The sequence below is a fragment of the Heterocephalus glaber genome, unplaced genomic scaffold, assembly GCF_053883595.1.
Source record: "Heterocephalus glaber isolate CG9 unplaced genomic scaffold, H.glaber_assembly_v1.0 deba00001610, whole genome shotgun sequence".
NCBI lineage: Eukaryota > Metazoa > Chordata > Mammalia > Rodentia > Bathyergidae > Heterocephalus > Heterocephalus glaber.
The window spans coordinates 15,472,839-15,490,129 of NW_028258381.1; the positions used below are offsets into that span (position 1 = coordinate 15,472,839).

The following is a 17,291-nucleotide window of genomic DNA, read 5'->3' on the forward strand; positions in this document are numbered from 1 at the left end:
TGGTATTGGGGATCAAACTTGGGACCTTCTGCTTTTGAGGCAGGCACCGGAACCACTGAGGTAAATCCCCGGCCCTATGTATATTTTTTTCTTGTCCCTTCCTTCCTTTCTCCCTCCCTCCTCCCTTGTTCCCCTTCCCATTTGAAAATTTTCTTCCTATTTCCTAGTATCTATTACACATTTTAGTCCTTATTTCCACTTTCACTTTCTCACACCAGAGAAACAATGTGGTATTTAAACATGTGTGTCCAATTTATTTCACTTAAGAGTATGGTCTCAAGGTCCATTCTTTTAGCAATAAATGTCTGAAGCTCATCCTTCTTTATGGCAGAGTAGTACCCCATTGCATTAAAAAAAACCACACATCTTCTTTATCCACTCATTGGTTGGGCTGTTTCCAAGATTTAGCTATTACAAACTGTGCTGCTATGAACATGGCTGTGCATATATTGCTGTGGTGTGATGCTTTTAATTCTTTCGGGAAGATACCAAGAAGGGGAATAGTTTTAAGTTTTTGAGAAATCTCCACATTGATTTCCACAGTGGTTGGACCAGTCTACAGTCCCACCAACAGTGGAGAAGGGCCCCTTTTCCCCCACAGCCCCTCCAGCATTTGTATTGGTTGATTTATTTATTTTATTTTATTGGTACTGGGGATCGAACTCTGGTCCTTGTGCTTTCAGAGCAGGCAGCGAACCACTGAGCCAAATCCCCAGCCCTTGGTTGATTTTTTGATAATAGCCATTCTTTCTGGAGTGAGATGGAATATCAGATTTTAATTTTTTTTAAATTTGCATCTCTCAAATGACCAGTGATGTTGAACATTTTTTCATATATTCATTTGCTGTTCCTACTTCTTCATCTAAGTGTCTATTCATTTCAAATGCCCATTTTTGAATTGGGTCTTTAAATTTGGGGGTCTGATTTTTTTAGTTCTTTATATATTCTAGATATTAGTCCTTTCTTTGTCCAAGGAACAGCTGGTTTAAAAAAAAATTTTCCGATGCTGTGGGTTATCTCTCCACTCTGTTGGTGGTTTCACTTGCTGTGCAAAAGCTTTCTAATAAGATGAGATCCCAGTTGTTGATTCTTTGTAGTATTTCCTGTTCAGTCTGGGTTTTGTTCATGAAGTCTTTGCCTACTCCTATGTCCTCAAGCATTCTGCCTATTCTCTCTTTCAGCAGATTTAGTGTTTCTGTTTTAATATTTAAATCTTTGATCCACTTCGATTTTACTTTAGTGCATGGTGAAAGACATGGGTCTAGTTTTAATCTTTGGCATGTGAAAGCCAGTTTTGCCTGCACCATTTATTAAATAGGCTATCTTTCTTCCAATGAAGCTGTTTGGCTCCTTTGTCAAAGATAAGGTGGCTGAATATGTCTGGAGTTGTTTCTGTGTCTTCTAATCTTTTCCATTGATTTTTCAGGTCTGTTTGTTTTGTTGTTTGTATGTTTTTGCCCACACCATGCTGTTTTTATCACAGTAGCTTTGTAATATAATTTCAAATCAGGGATTGTGATGCCCCTGGCTTGCCTTTGTTGCCCAGAATTGATTCTGTTCTTCTAGGTCTCTTCGGGTTCCAAATGAATTTTAGGATTGCTTTCTCTAATTCTGTGAGATATGCTATGGGTAATATGATCGAGATTGCAGTAAATCTGTATAACAATTTTGGAAGGACAGCCATGGTCAGTCACTATATTGGTTCTTCCTACTGAAGAACAAGAGATATTTTTCCATTTTCTGATAGTCTCTTCGATCTCCTTTTTCACAGTACTGTAGTTTTCAATGTAAAGGTCTCTTACTTCCTTCATTATATTGATTCCTAGGTATTTAATTTTGGGGGAATGCTATTGTGAAAGGTGTTGTTTCCCTAATTTCTCTGTCAATGAGTTTTTTATTTGTGTACAAGAAGGCTATTGATTTTTGAGTGTTGACTTTGTATATCCAGCTATGCTACTGAATTTGATTAGAGTTTTTTTATTATTGCTTCCATTTCATTGCCTGTTTTGATAATTCATATGCATCCAGGAATTTATTTCTTCTGGATTCTCCAATTTATTGCCATACAGGTTTGCAAAGTAGTTATTAATAATCTTTTTTTGTTTTGGCAGAGCCCATTGTGATTTCACCTTTTTCATTTCTAATTGCATTGATTTGGGTCTTTTCTCTCCTTTGTTTGATTAGATTGGCTAAGGATTTGCCTATTTTGCTTATTCTTTTGAAGAACAAACTCTTTGGTTCATTGATTATTTGTATTTTTTTGTCTCAATTTCATTAATTTCTGCTCTGATCTTTATAATTTCCTTTCTTTTACCAGCTTTGGGTTTGGATTGTTCTCGTTTTCCTAGGAACATGAGGTCCATCATTAGGTTATTTATTTGGACTCACTTTGTTTTTGCAATGTAGGCATTCATAGCTATCAACTTCCCTCTTAGGGCTGCTTTCATTGTGTCCTGTAAATTCTGGTATGTTATACTGGCATTTTCATTTAGCTCTAGAAGTAGCTTTCTTTTTTTGGGGTACCAGGGATCAAACTCAGGACCTTGTGCTTGTGAGGCAGGTGCGGCACCACTGAGCTAAATCCCCAGCCCCTGAAGCAGTCTTATTTCTTCTTTGACTTCTCTGTAACCCATTGTTTATTTAAGTGTATTTTTTTTTACTAGAAAGAGACTTTAATGAAGTCTTTTATAATCACACATCATCAATATTCAAGCTGCAGAACATCATGTTGACTGGATGAACATGATAATGATTTTATCAGTAACTCAGGCAGTGAAACTATAACCTTGCAAAAAACAAAACTAAAAACAAACCAGACTAAAAGGAACTTCATGTGTTTAGTCCCCTTGACTCTGGGGAGATACACAAAGGTATTCTCTTGGCTATTCATTAGGTGAGCATTTTATTACTCATTAAGTCATCTAGTCAGCAGTAAGAGATATTAACCTCTGACAATCATCAAGAAACTTACAAACTTCTGTTAAATCCATCCCTCCCAGAGAATAATTAAAAATGGCAAATGCAAAGAATATTGTACAATAAGTAGATATGTAGAAAATAATTAATATAGAAATGCAGACAGATTTAAACCAAGATCTGGGGAGGCTGGCAAGACAGTGATTAAAAACACCTACTATGGGCCGGGGTATTTAAGTATATTCTTTAGTTTCCATGCATTTGCATAATTTCTGTGTTTTCTTTTCTGTCAATTTATAGTTTCATTGCACTGTGAAGTGATAATATGCAAGGTATAATTTCAATTCTTTTGCATTAATTTAAGCTTGCTTTATTGGCTAGCATGTGGTCTGTTTTAGAGAAAATTCCATGTGCTGCTGAGAAGAATGTGTTTGTTGTTACGTGGAATACTCTGTAGGTATCTACTAAGTCCATTTTTTCTAAGGTTTTATTCAACTCTGATATTTCACTGTTGATTTTTTTTTGTCTACTTGGTCTGTCTTTTGTGATAATGTGGTATTGAAGTCCCCCACTATAATTGTGTTTATGTTTATCTGGTCTTTTATGTAATACTTGTTTTATGTAGTTGGGTGCACCATTCTTTGGTGCATATATGTTAATAATTGTTATCTCTTCTATTGGATTGTTCCCTTAATTAAAACATAGTAATCTTCTTTACCACTTTTGATCAGTTTTAACTTGATGTCCACTTTGTCTGAATATAGGATAGCTACATCTGCTTTTTTGGAGGGGTTCCCATTGCATGGAATATTGTTTTCCATCCTTTGATCTTTAGTCAGTGAGTTTGTTTTGGGGTTAAATGTGTTTCTTTTATATAGCATACCATTGAATTTGGTTTCTTGATCCATTCTGTCAGTCTGTGTCTTTTGATTGGGGAATTGAGACCATTCACATCGAGAGTTATTACTGATAAGTATTGATTTATTCCTGTCATTGCCTTATTTTCTTGTTGCTGATTTCCTATCTTTCCCTTCTACTTAACTGTTCATTCTACCTCGTGTATACATTCTATTACACCTTTTGTCATTATTAGCTTTATTGTTTATTTCTAGGATATCCTTCAGAATGTTTTGGAGTGTTTGGTGGTCATGAATTTCTTTAGGTGCTCTTTGTCATGAAAATACCTTATGCTTCTCCATCAAATTTTTTTTCTCCAGTACCAAGGATCAAATTCAGGATCTTGCACTTGCCAGGCAGGTGCAGCACTGCTGAGCTACATCCCTGGCCTGTTCTCCATCAATTTTGAAAGATAGTTTTGCAGAATAGATCAGCCTGGGCTGGAAATTGTTTTCTTTTAGGGCTTGACACACTTCACCCCAAGTTCTCCTGGCCTTTAAACTTTGTATTGAGAAGTCTCTTATAATTATAATGGATTTACCTTTATGGGTGATTTTGTTGTTTTTCTCTAACCCCTTTCAAGATTCTGTTTTTGTTTTCGATTTCTGAGATTTTTGATGTGTCATGAAGAGGTTGTTTTCTGATTGTGGGTATTTGGGGGTTATATATGCCTCATTTATCGGCATGTTAAATTCTTTTCCCTTATTTGGAAAGTTTTCTGCTACTATTTCAGAAAATAGTATTTTTTTTTTTTTAGTAAACAAGATTTTTATGCCATTTGTCTTTTGATTTTTCACTAATTCAAGTCAATCTTAAATTAGTCTTCTTTGTGTAATCTAGGAGTTGTTGGATCCATTTTTTATGTTCTGTTGCTGTTTCAAGATATCTTGAAAGATTTATGGTCATCCACATCAGCCCTGTCTTCTAGTTCTGATACAGTCCTCCCACTGGTCACTTCTGCAGCCCATATTTTTGACAGAAGTTTTAATCTCCTGAGTTTCTCTTTGGAGCCTTTTTATGGTCTCTAATTCTTTTCTATGCTGGTAATTCATGTTTTTGCATTGATTGTTTACCTCTGCTAGCTTTTTGCTAGTGTCTTCTGTAAATGTTAAGTTTATTGGGCCCAATATCTTACTACTTATATCTTCTGTGAGCTTGCCAAATGCCTTATTGATCTGTTTTGTTATCTCCCTTTATATCATTTCAAATAATTCAGGTCTGTGGCTTTCAGTTTCCTCCCCATCAATGCCCTATACATCAGCTTTGGGGAGTTGGGAGTTTTTGGAGGCAATTTGTTGCCCTGCCTTCTCATATTTCCATTTTTTTGTATGTTTGTTTTTTGTTTTTGTGTTGAGGCTTACAGATTGATTGTAGTGAAAAGCTTTGTTACTGGTGTGGAGACCTCACTAGTTAATTTCTACTTTTCAGTGTTGTCCCTGGGCATGGCTAACTATAGGCCTTTGCCTCTGTCCCAGGAACCAACCACCTCCATTTATTTGGGGTGGGAGGTTGCAGGATATTTGGCTCAGTACTCAGCTCTCCTGGACTGTACCACACTATTGTCAATGACCCTAAGGCAGTCCAGATACTGAGATCCCAAGAAAACCAATTAATAATATCATTATATCACCTTGGCTACAGTAATAAAATCAGCATCAATTACAAACTGAGTATTGAATACCCTTAAGGGCCAATAATGTACCATGCTCAATCATAAAAATGAGGTCTATAATTGTAATGTGACCTACAGTACAATTATTGACCCACTACTGACCTACAGTAAATATCTACTAAATGGAACAACTTTACCTCAATAACAATAGAACAGTATTCAACAGTAATAAAGTCAACTAGCTATCTAGAGTGTCATAACTCTTAGTAGTTATACTAGTAAATGTAGAGGGGGGCGGGAACTAGAGAATGAAAAAGAAAAATTTGAAAAAATAATCAATCTGATATGATAAATAAGAATCAAGATATACAAATCTCCAATGATGAATGTCATTATATTGTATACCTAAAATGTACCAATAGAATTAATTTTTAAAAACGGTTCTGCAGTTTGAACTGCAGTTTTCAGAAAAAAAGAAAACAGAAAAAGATAAGTTACTGCTCCTGTTGGTAGATGGGAAATGCAATCAGCCCTCTGGTCTCTCCTGGATGTAGGCCATGGGGAGAGGGTTCAAGTAGACTGTTGTACTAAATGTCAACGGCCACAGAGTCTCGTTGCTCCCTTCTCTTCCCAGGCATTGTCCTCATCCAGGATCAGGGTGGTTGGTCAGTTATTGCCTCTGCTGCCCCATTCCAAGGGGAAGCAAAATATAGAGCTGGCTTGGAGTTGGTGGATGGTCTCGCCCTTGCATCATGGGAGCCATACCTGTCTAGAGACACAGACAGACCCAGCCATGTCTCGGAGCAGAGGGGGCTTCTGTCAGCAGGTGTGGGCAGAGCCCAAGGCAGGTGGGTCACGTTGCCATCCAACCCTGAGCAAATGGAGACCCTGTGGGGAAGAGGGAGGGACACTGGCTCTCAGGGGACAAGAAAGTGTCTGCCCTGCCGTAGGAGCACTGAGGCCCCGCCGTCAACACCAACACCGAGTGGCAGTTCACTGGGCAGGTGACACCGGGCTGCAATGGCCTCCTCCTCCTGCTCCTCTTCTTCTTCTGTAGTACTGGAATTAAACCCAGGGCCTTAGCACTGAGCTGCATCCTGAGCCCTTTTTATTTTTTACTTGGGGACAGGGTCTTGCTAAATCACTAAGTTGCCCAGCCTGGGCTCAAACTTGTGATCCCCCTGTCTCGGCCCCCTAGAGTGGTGGTGCCACAGGGAGAGCCATTGCTTGCCCCCCACCAGTGAGGGATCCTCATCTCATCATTTGCAAAAGGACCTACCTCCAAGGCTGATTTCTAGGACCACCATTTGTTAACATTTCTTCTATCGTTTAAGTTTTCCCCTCAATTTTGATAATTTATATTATTTGAAAATCTTCCATATCCTATCTATTTATAACATCTATTGATGTAAGTTTTGCATAGAAAATTCTCTGTAATGAAATCCCTTCTTCATTCCTGAAGTTGTTTAATAATGTCTTTTCTGCTGTGCTTCATCAGAATACCAAGTGCCCATCTATTTTATTCATCTAGTTATCTATCTATTGCTTTGTTTATTTATATATTTATTGGTATAGGGGATTGAACCCAGAGCCTTTGCATTGAGCTACATCTCTAGGTTTTTTTGGTTTTTTCGTTGTTGTTGTTGTTGTTGTTGTTGTTGTTGTTGTTTGAGACAGGGTCTCACTCAGTCTAAATTGCCCAAGCTAGGCTAGAACTGTGATTCCCCTGCCTCAGCCTCCCAGAGATTATAGGTGTGCTCCACCATACCCAGTTTATTGGGTTTTTGCTTGTTTATTTGTTTGTTTTATCTTAAGAAGAACTAGGTTGGGATTTATTGATCAAATCACAGTTGCTTCTGTTTGTGTGTTTTCTGTATTGTTTCTATCTGTATCATTATGGATTCCTTTATTCCAATTTTCCTCTTGTTTACTGTATCTTCTCTGTGTTGGAGTTTTTGGCATCTTGAGAAAAATGCTTTGCTCACTGATTTTCCACTTTTTTTTTTGGTACTGGGGATCGAACTCAGGACCTTGTGCTTGCGAGGCAGGCGGCGAAACCACTGAGGTAAATCCCCAGGCCTCCACTTAGTTTTTATTAAGTGCATATTCAGGTTAGAATGTTTCCCTGCATGGCGCTTTGTCCATCAGCCACACTTTTTAGCCAGGCTTTCCTGGTCATTCATTTATAAAGAGTCTGAAATTCAGCCGAGGGTGGTAGTTCAGGACTGTAAGACCAGCGCTCTGGGAGACTGAGGCAGGAGGATCACAGGTTCAAGCCCAGCCTGGACAACTTAGTGGCCCTGCCTCAAATAAAAAATTTTAAAAAGGCTGGGCTCAGGGTGAAGCCCCAATAGGCCTGTAATCTAAGGCAGAGTCCCTCTTTGACCCAAATGCCACTTGAACAGTGCCTCCCCTTCCAACGTGCACAGCATTGCGTTGCAATAGTCTCCGCATTGCCTCAGCCTTAGGGGCCGACAGCCCCTCTGTGTACCTGGCTCTGAGCCTCCTGAGATGCTCATACTACTGTGAGTCCTGAAGTCCCCTCTCTGGAATGTGCTTCTTCTACGCCAAGGGCTGCAAGAAAGAGCCCTAAGAAGCCCTGACTCATTGCTCCAGAGAAAACCTATCAGTTCCCAAAGCCCCCGTAGCTTTGTCAGTTTGGAAGTCATTTGTCTTTTTTGCTAGATGCCAAGGTCCCTAGGAGTTAAACACTAAGTGGACCCTGCTTGTGTAGGCAGCATGTGTACTAAATTGGAACAGAGCCAGGGTGGTGGTGCATGCCTGTAATCCCAGCACTCAGGAGGCTGAGGCAGGAGGATCACCGTGAGTTTGAGGCCACCCTAGGCTACACAGTGAGTTCAAGGCCAACCTGGACTACATAGTGAGACTGTCTCAAAAAACCCAGAGAGAGAGAGAGAGAGAGAGAGAAAGAGAGAGAGAAAGATTTAAGTTTGCTTACAGTTTTAGAGACTTCAGTCCATGGTCTGTTGACTATTACTTTAGCTCTGTGGCAGCACATGATGGTAGGAGCATGGGGTGGAGCAAAACCATTCATCTATGGCTAGGAAGAGAAAGAGAAGAGAAAGGAGCTGGACTCCCATGATCCCCTTCCAGGCCATGCCCCCAATGACCTAAAGACTTCTCTCTAGGCCCTACCTATTAAAGGCTCTACCATCTCCCTGGGGCACCATCCTGGGGACCAAGCCTTTAATTAACACATGGGCCTTTAGGGGACACTTAAAACCTAAATTATAGCTGTATCCACTATAAACATTCCCGTGTGGAAAGAGAAAGAATGGAAAACAAGGGCATGCCCTAATCAACAACAAAATCTCACTAAGCAGGCCCCTTGCTTGGATATGTGTGTTCCTAGAGGGGACACCAGATCCACCTCCAGGGTGGACTGAAATTCCCACCATCTTCTGGTCTTAACGCACACATTGTCACATCCTTTGGCCACCATCTCATCTCTTTGCTCACAGGAAGCAAAATGTGCCAGGAACCACAGCAAAGTTCTCCTGTCTGCTTTCTCTCTGCTTACCCTCCTCCCCCTCTTAAGTAATGGCAAGACCTGGAGGGGAGCAGCCCCACAGATTAAGCTCCAACACAGCACTGCGTCCCTTTGCTTACTGACTTGTCTGAATGGGCCTTTGCTGAAACCTACCCCGGGGCGGAACTCTCACTTTGGAATAGCCCAGACCTCAGGATCCCAGCAGGGCTGAAGCGATAAGCACATCGGTGTGACAAGTGGTGATTCCATTCAAGGAGGAAAAACCCACTTGCTCAATGGAAATAGATTAGCTGATTAATTATTCTTTCTTATGAAAGGTGTGATGAAATGCGTACCCATAAAAGTTGCCATATGAACCACTCTTAAGGCTACAATTCAGTGGCATTAGGTACACTCACAGCATTGTGCAACAGCCGACCATTCCCAGAATGATTTCATCATCCCATTCAGGAACTCAGCAACTTCCCACTCCCCACACGTCCTTAGTAGTCACTATTCTGTTTTCTGTTTCTGTCAATTTGCCTGTTATATTTATATAAGTGGAATTCATACAAAAGTCCTTTTACTTAGCATAACGTGGTCAAGGATTAGCCACGTGATAGCCTATTCAGAACTTCATTCATTTCCACCGCTGACCAGCATATACAACAAGCTCCTTATTCACTCCTCTGTTGGTAGACAGGTAAGTTCTGTCTGCCTTTTGCCTATTGTGGGTAATGCTGCTGTGGACACTGCATTATCTGCTTGAGTTCCTGTTTTCAATTAATTAAGAGAATATACTTAGGAGTACAACTACTGGATCACATAGTAGTTCTATGCTTAATCTTTTGATGAATTACAAAACTGTTTTCCATAGCAACTGAACCATTTTACCTTCTCACCAGCAGTGGATGAGGGACCCACTTTCTCCTTTGCCAATTTCTTCATCTTTGCCAATGCTTGCTATTTTCTGGTTTTATTCCTTTTTTAATACAGCTGTCCTAGTGGATGTGAAGTGGCAGCTCATGGTTTTGATTTGCCTTTCCCAGGAGACTGATGATGGTGAATATCTTTCCAAGTACTTTTTGTCCACTCCTAAATCTTCATGGGAGAAATGTCTGTTCTAATCCTTTACCCAATAAATTCGGTTGTTTATCTTTTGTTTTTATCTTTTTGGTTGGGTCGTAAGAGTTCGTTATATTAAACCCTGGATATTAAATCCCTAACAAATAAGATTTGCAAATATTTCAATTCACAAAGCTTTAATTGGGGGAGAGGGGCATATTGTGACTTGTGGTGAGGGTCTTGCTATATCCCCTTTCCTGTACTCAAGCAATCCTCCTGCCTCAGCTTCCCAAGTAGCTGGAACTACAGATATGCAACGCCACACCCAGCTCTTAAATGCCACTGAAGTCTGATTTACCTGGTTTTCCTTGTGCTGCACATACATTTTGTCTCACTCTGAAAAAATCATTGTCAGGGATAGGGGTGTAGCTCAGTGGTAGAGCACTTCCCTGGCAGGCACAAGACCCTGAGTTCAATCCCCAGTGTTAGAAGAATACTCATTACCAAATCTAAGGTCAAAGGATTTTTTGTCATAGTCCAAACTCATTCTTCTACACATCTAATTTTCCTAGCCCTATTTATTGAAGAAATTGTTCTTTTCCCCATTAAATGATCTTGGACCTTTGCTAAAAACCAAGTAATCATATCTGAGATGATTTGTTTCTGGACTCTTCTATTCCATTGGTCTATGCGTCTGTCACTAGGTCAACACTTTCTAGTAAGTTTGAAATCAAGACAAGTGACTCTTCTGTCTTTGTGCCCTTTTTTTCCAAAATTGGTTTGAATATCCAGGGTCTTTTGAGATTCCATATAGATTGTAAGATAGGTTTTCCCACTTCTGAAAAAAAAATTTGAGATTTCGGTAAGAATTACCTAGAATCTGAATGTCATTTTGGGTAGATATAGCATCTCAACAATATTGTGTTCTAATGCATGAACACAATGTCTTTCCATTTACTTTGGCCTCCTCTACTTTCTTTTAGCAATGTTTTATAGTTTTTCAGTGTACAAGTCTTTCACCTCCTTGATTAAGTTCATTTCTAAGTATTTCCTTTTTTTTTTTTTTTTTTTTTTAGGTACCAGGGATCAAACTCGGGACCTTGCAGTTGTGAGGCAGGCGGCAGAACCACTGAGCTAAATCCCTGGCCCTAGTATTTCATTCTTTTTGATGCTGTCATAAATGGAATTGCTTTCTTAGTTTCTTGTTTGGGTTATTTTCATTAGTATATAAAAAATACAACTAATTTGTGTGTCATAATTTTTGTATCCTACAACTTTGTTGAATGAGGTTTTTAGCTACAACATTTTAGTGAGTGATTTATGACTTTCTACATGGAAGTTCTTGTCATCAGAAATACTTTTACTTCTTCCTTTCTGTCTTAGTCCATCCTAGATACTATAACAAAATACCATAAACTGGGCAATGTATAAGCAACACAAATTTACTTCTCACAGTTGTGCATTCTGGGAAATCTAAGGTCAGCTGGTGAGGGCCATTCTTCACGCCACATTCTCATTGTCCCCTGACCCCCTGGTGGAAGGACACAGAAGCTTTTGGGGGTAGGGGACACTTTTTAATGGCATTAATCCTATCCATGAAGGCTCTGCCTCTATGACCTAATTATCTCTTCAAGTCCTTACCTCCTAATCTCATCACCTTGGGGATTAGGATTTTGGATATGAATTTTGAGAGGACACATTCAGACCATAGCACTTTCCAGGTTGAATTTCTGTTTGTTTTCCTTCCCCAGTTGGTCTGGTTAGAAATTGCAGGGCTATGTTGACTAGAAGTAACAAAAGTGGATATTCTTGCCTTGTTCCTGATCTTAGTGGGAAAAACTTTGTCTTTTACCACTGAGTATGATGTTAGCTGTATGAGTTTCACCTATGCCTTTTGTCCTGTTGAGGAAATTCCCTTCTGGAGTGTTCTGATCATGACAAGGTGCTGGATTTTTCAGATACTTTCCTGAATCAGTTGATAAGGCCATCTAGTTTCTTTCTCTTATCTGATTAATGTGGTATATTACATTGATTGATTTTTATATGTTGAATCACCTTTGCATCCCTAGAATAAATCCCACTTGGTCATGGTGTATAATCCTTTTAACATGCTGCATATCCCTTTTGTTTGCTAGCATTTTGTTGGGAATTTCTGCATCTATATTCATAAGGGATATTGGCCCATAGCTTTCTTGTAGCTTTCATTCTCTGGGTTCAAAATCAGGAAAATTGAATGAATCAGGAAGTATTTCATTCTCTTTGGTGTTTTTGGAAGGGTGAGAAGACAGGTGTTAATTCTTATAAGGTTTGGTAGAATTCACCAGTGAAGCCATCTGTCTGGTCCTGGTGTCTTGTTTTGTTTTGTTTCTTTTGGTAGGTTTTTAATCACTAGCTCAAATTCCTTGTGACTTGCTTTTAGGTTAATCAAATTTTTCAAAATTTCTTCCTGAGAGCTTTGGCAGTTCATGTGTTTCCAGCAATTTTTCCCATTTCACCTACATTATCCAATTTATTGATTTACAGTTGTTCACAGTAACATTGATAATAATGTCCACTTTTCTGTTGATGACTTACGTAATTTGGGCCTCCCCCCTCTCCCTCTCTCTTTCCCGCTCTCTCTCTCTAAAATCTAGCTAAAGGTTTATCAATTTTGTTGAATGTTTCAAAGAACCAACTTTTGTTCTCCTTAATTTTTCTCTCTTGTTTTCTACTATTTCATTTATATTCACTTTTATGTTTTTTATTTCTTTCCTTCAGCTAGCTTGGGATTTAACTTGGCCTTTCTAAGGAATAGTTCTTAGAAATGGTTTTGAATTATTTTTTCCTATGATTGCACTATATTTCCCTGTTTCTTTGTATGCTTTGTAATATTTATAGAGCTAGGCATTTGGAGTAGCACAATATGGTAATCCTGGAAATCAGATTCTCCCTCTCATATTTTGCTTGCTGAGGTCTGCAGTTGTCCATTTGTATTGTGATTTTTCCGAACTATTTCTGCAAAGCCTGTATTTTTTTCTGTATGGTGACTGGTGTTTCTGTTCTGATGTTTCTGCAGTTAGCATTGAGCTGAAAAATAATGACTTAAATGTATAGATTAAAAAACAAACAGAGCCGGGGATTTAGCTCAGTGGCATTGTGCGTCTGCCTTGCAAGCGCAAGGTCGTGAGTTCGATGATCCCCTGTACCAATACAAACAAACAGAAAACCCAGCATGTATATCTCTAAGTCTCTGACAGCTTTCACCAGGAAGCTACTGCAGCCCCAGGGCCAGAAACAAAGACAGGCTATGGTCTGGTCCCTTAGGGATCCACCAGATCAACCAAAAGCCACAACCCAAACTAGAAGGTGAGATCCTTTCTGCCCACCTTGTTCCATCCAGCTGCCAGGAGCACAGAAATGGTCGCCGTGACCCCAGAGGGCTACAGATGGCAGATGGTAGCTGGTTCAGCTCTGTCACCCCCTTACAAACCATCATGAGCCTCTCCCTTCACCAGGCCCTCCTGTGGGTGACACATGGGTCAAATCAGAGCCCAGTTTCTAGAGTAGTTGATTCTTTTTTTTTTTTGAGACAGGGTCTCTCTTTGTAGTTCAAGCTGGCCCTGAACTCACTATGTAGCCCAGGCTGGCCTTGAACTTGAGGTAATCCTCCTGTCTCTGCCTCCCAAGTGCTGGGATTACAGGCGAGCACTACCATGCCTGGCAGTAGTTGATTCTTATAAGATTTTTTAAAAAAAATAATTGAAAGCCTGTTTAGACGGAAGCACCAACCCCTGGAACTTCATAATCTTCTATTTCCAATGATGTCACCTCTGGTCGATCCCTTTTCAGACAGAAGCTTCACTGGTTCAGTGTAGGAGCAGCAGCAGAGAGGCTGTACCACTTGGCCTGCCTCTTTAGGGCCCTCTAAGGGTGGGAGTTTGGCATCAGACCTGCTGTAGGGACAGGGTCTGCCCATGTCCTCCACTCTAATCCATGATGGAACTTCCTTTGGTGGCAACAGCAGATACACGGAATTGAAGGACCCATGTGTGTTGAGAGCCTTTTCTGCATTATGCCGCTGCCCCCTCTCAGGAGCCCTGTGAGGAAGGTGAGGTGCGACAACCCTTTGCTGATGAAAAAACCAAAGTGCAGAAATGCAAGGGGACTTTCCCCCAGCCCCAGGGCAGGCCAGTGAGTGGCGGAGTCACCCTCTGGGCTCCTGCTGGGAACCTCACATACCTACAGGTGTAGCTTGGCCCTGGAGAGATCCACATCTGGTCAAGAAGACTGAACTCTTATAACCTGGAATCAGAATGACTGGGCGTATCCTGGCTGAGGGCCTTCTGGCTGGTGCATCCAGGGAAGACCCCTAACTCCCAGCTCAGCCTCGCTCTCAGTCTCCCCACAGCACATGGGCCCAGTGGACTCAGTGTCAGGGTCTGGCATCACACACTACCTGTGGCATAGGACCCCAGCATACTTTGCTGTCTCCGATCCCAGCTCCCCCTTACCCACTGTCCCTGGTGTCCTGGCCCTAAACCACCGCTGCCCAACACCCTCTCTTTGACGGGCCCCAGCCTGGCCCTCAGCCCGGCTCAAGTCTGCCCTGCAGAGAGCAAACACTTGCGACACTGGTGACCTCCAGGCCCTGTTGCATCAGTGGCCTGCGCTTGGCATCAGGTGATGAGGGGGCAGTTCAAGCACAGGGTGTGGGGAGGGCTGGCACTGCGGGCTCCTGGGCTTCCTTGCCCCACCTCCCTTCCCACAGGATAGGGGTCTGGGATTTTGGCCCATTTAACTGTGGGCCTCTATCCTTTACAGTTGGAACTTCTGAGCAAAAATAGTAGACAAGACCCAATCTTTCTAGTCTTGTCCTTTTCTTTGGTGCTGGGGGCTGAAGCCAGGGTGATGTGGATGCTAGACATGTGCTCTACCCTGGAGTTGCATCCCCATCCCTCTTTATTGTTTTGAGTCAGGGTCTCATCTAGGTACCCAGGGTGGCCTCAAACCTTCGATCCTCCTGCCTCAGCCTCTGGAGCAGGTGGGATTACAGGTGTGCACCATTGCACCTAACTCTCCCATATGTATATTTTCTATATCACCAACATGTATCTGTGACAAAACGGACCATACCATGTTTTCTGTTTTCCACCTGTAGTTAGCAGTATTATGGAACACATCACCTCCAGACTCAGTGACTTTAAACAACAAACCTTTGCCAACTCACAGGTCTCCGCAGGGCAGAAACTCAGAAGCGGCTCAGGTTGCCCTCAAGGGGCCTGGCGGGGCTGTGACTTCCAAGAGGTTCTACCACAGGCCTGGTGGGGATGCAGCCTGGGGACAGGGGCTTCCTCCTGGGTTAGATCTTCCCAAGGGCTTGACTGTCCAAGTGGCATGGTAGTGGCCTCCCCACAGTGAACAATCCAAAGAAAGACAGGAGCCACACGTCCTTCATGGCCCAGGCTCCGGTCCCTCTCCGTGGCTTCTACCAGGTTCCTTTAAACAGTTCCTTTAAACCAGACATGGTAGAACACACGTAATCCCAGCACTCCAGAAGCTGAGGCAGGATCATGAGTTCAAGGCCATCTTGGGCTACATAATCAGTTCAAGACGAGTCTAAACTACATAGCATGACTCTGTCTCAAAAAATTCAAAAGTTAAGAAATAAACAGTTCCTTTAAACAACCATCTATCAACCTCACCATTTTCTTTTTCTTTTCTTTTCTTTTTTCCCCTCACCATTTGCAATGACTGCACGTTTATTTAGTCAGCTCCCTATACAGCATTTGGATATGTGGGACCTGTGCCATTTTTTGATACCTGAAGGAATAATCTTGATATCCTTGACTGAATTTGTAACACTGTTTCCTTGAGATAAATGAAAATGAAAATCAGGCCAGGCCGGTGAGGCAGCTCCTTGAACAGATAGGTCAGGAAAGTCAATGGGAACCCAGAGCAGGGCCACTGTAATCCGCTCCTCTCCACCCCAATGGGGAGCTCACCACCTGCGAAAACATCCTGGCCCATTATCACATAGCTCTGGGGTTTTTTCTGGAAAGTTCTGAGCAGAGCTAGGTGTGGTGGCACAGGCCTGTAATCCCAGCTACTCTGGGGGCTGAAGCAGGAGGATCTCAAGTTCGAGGCCAGCCTGTGCAACTTGGCAAGGCCCTGTCTCAAACTAAAAAATATAACAGGCTGGGTCTGTAGCCCAGTGCAAAGGCCCTGGGTTCAATAACTAGTACCACACACAGCACACACACCAAGTTCTTGGCCATGGCCTCGCCACCCAAGGAAAGGAGCAAGAAGAGCTGGACCTGCCTTACTGTCAGCAGCATGGCTCCGGGGCAGCTGATCCCCGGCCTAGCCAGCTCCGAGCTCCGACAGGAGCCCTGCCCCCACAGCAAACAAGGGGTGCAGGGTCATCGACCTGTCACATGAGGTCTGGTGAGGCCGTCTTTGCTTTATTTTGGGAAAAGGATCAATCATCTCCGGGGGGACCACAGTGGCCATTGGCGGATGAGCCCAGCATCTCCACAAGGAACCCTCTGTACCCTGACCCACCTGCAACTGTGGCTAATTTTAGCAGGGCTTGGAAGGTGCCAGCCAGGGCAGGGTCTGTTGGGGTCACTCCCAGGCAAGCCCAAGGAGGGGCCGGGGGTGCATCTCCACCCCACAGGTATGTCCCGAGTCAGCCCTGGGCCTGAAATTTGAAGTGGCAAAACCTAATGACTGCCCCACTTTTGGGGGTTTTTTTGGATCAAGGTGCTTTGAGATGGGATCTTTGACTGACAGTTGAAGAGTGCTGACTAAAGCTCATATTTTTTACTTGGGGATCACTCAGGGCAGCCCTGGGGATGTGCACCTGCTCCTGCTCGTGTGGCCAGGAAGCTTCGTGTCAGTGGGCATGGGGGACCCTACACCCTCGAGTCACTGAACTCCCCTGAACATCTGAGCCCCGGATCCTCCACTGCCCATTCGGGTCCCCCACTGTGACCCAAGCCACCTTCCTACACACCCCTGGCCTTCTTAACACGGGTGACTCCCTCCCACCAGAGCACCATGGGGCACCCCAGTCTGTTCACAATGCACGCCAGGCCCCCCACAGCTGGAAACCCAAGGGATCCCCCTTCCCATCGCGACCGGATGGCCAGTCACCTCTTTCTGCTGAGCGTCCAGGAGTGGAGAGTGCACCCGCTGGCTCAGCCATGCCCCCAGCTGCAGTCTCATCCTGTGCTCTGTGGGCATGGCAGCCTGCCCCATAGCCCAGGGCCCTTGGCAACCCTGACCCCATGAGACTACTCTGCCCTTCTGGCCCTGCCCCTGACCCCGCCA

The 17,291-nt window shown here is 42.7% G+C and overlaps 2 long non-coding RNA genes across 3 annotated transcripts in view; one reads left to right on the forward strand and one right to left on the reverse strand.

Moving 5' to 3' along the window:
- Positions 1-17,265, reverse strand: part of LOC101722018 (uncharacterized) — a 28,497-nt gene extending 11,232 nt beyond the window's left edge. Inside the window, exons 1-3 of one of the 2 annotated variants that reach the window (XR_002393224.2) lie at positions 17,115-17,265; positions 8,385-8,486; positions 6,191-6,313 (exon numbers count right to left, since the gene is read on the reverse strand). This is a non-coding gene — a long non-coding RNA (uncharacterized LOC101722018). The remainder of the gene's footprint in view (positions 1-6,190; positions 6,314-8,384; positions 8,487-17,114) is intronic. The other variant, XR_015445442.1, reaches the window with a different exon arrangement.
- On the forward strand, positions 9,512-11,177 carry LOC147822619 (uncharacterized). The gene is made up of 2 exons (XR_015445443.1): positions 9,512-9,618; positions 11,057-11,177. It is a non-coding gene; the product is annotated as an uncharacterized LOC147822619 (long non-coding RNA).
- Positions 17,266-17,291: the final 26 nt, after the last annotated feature.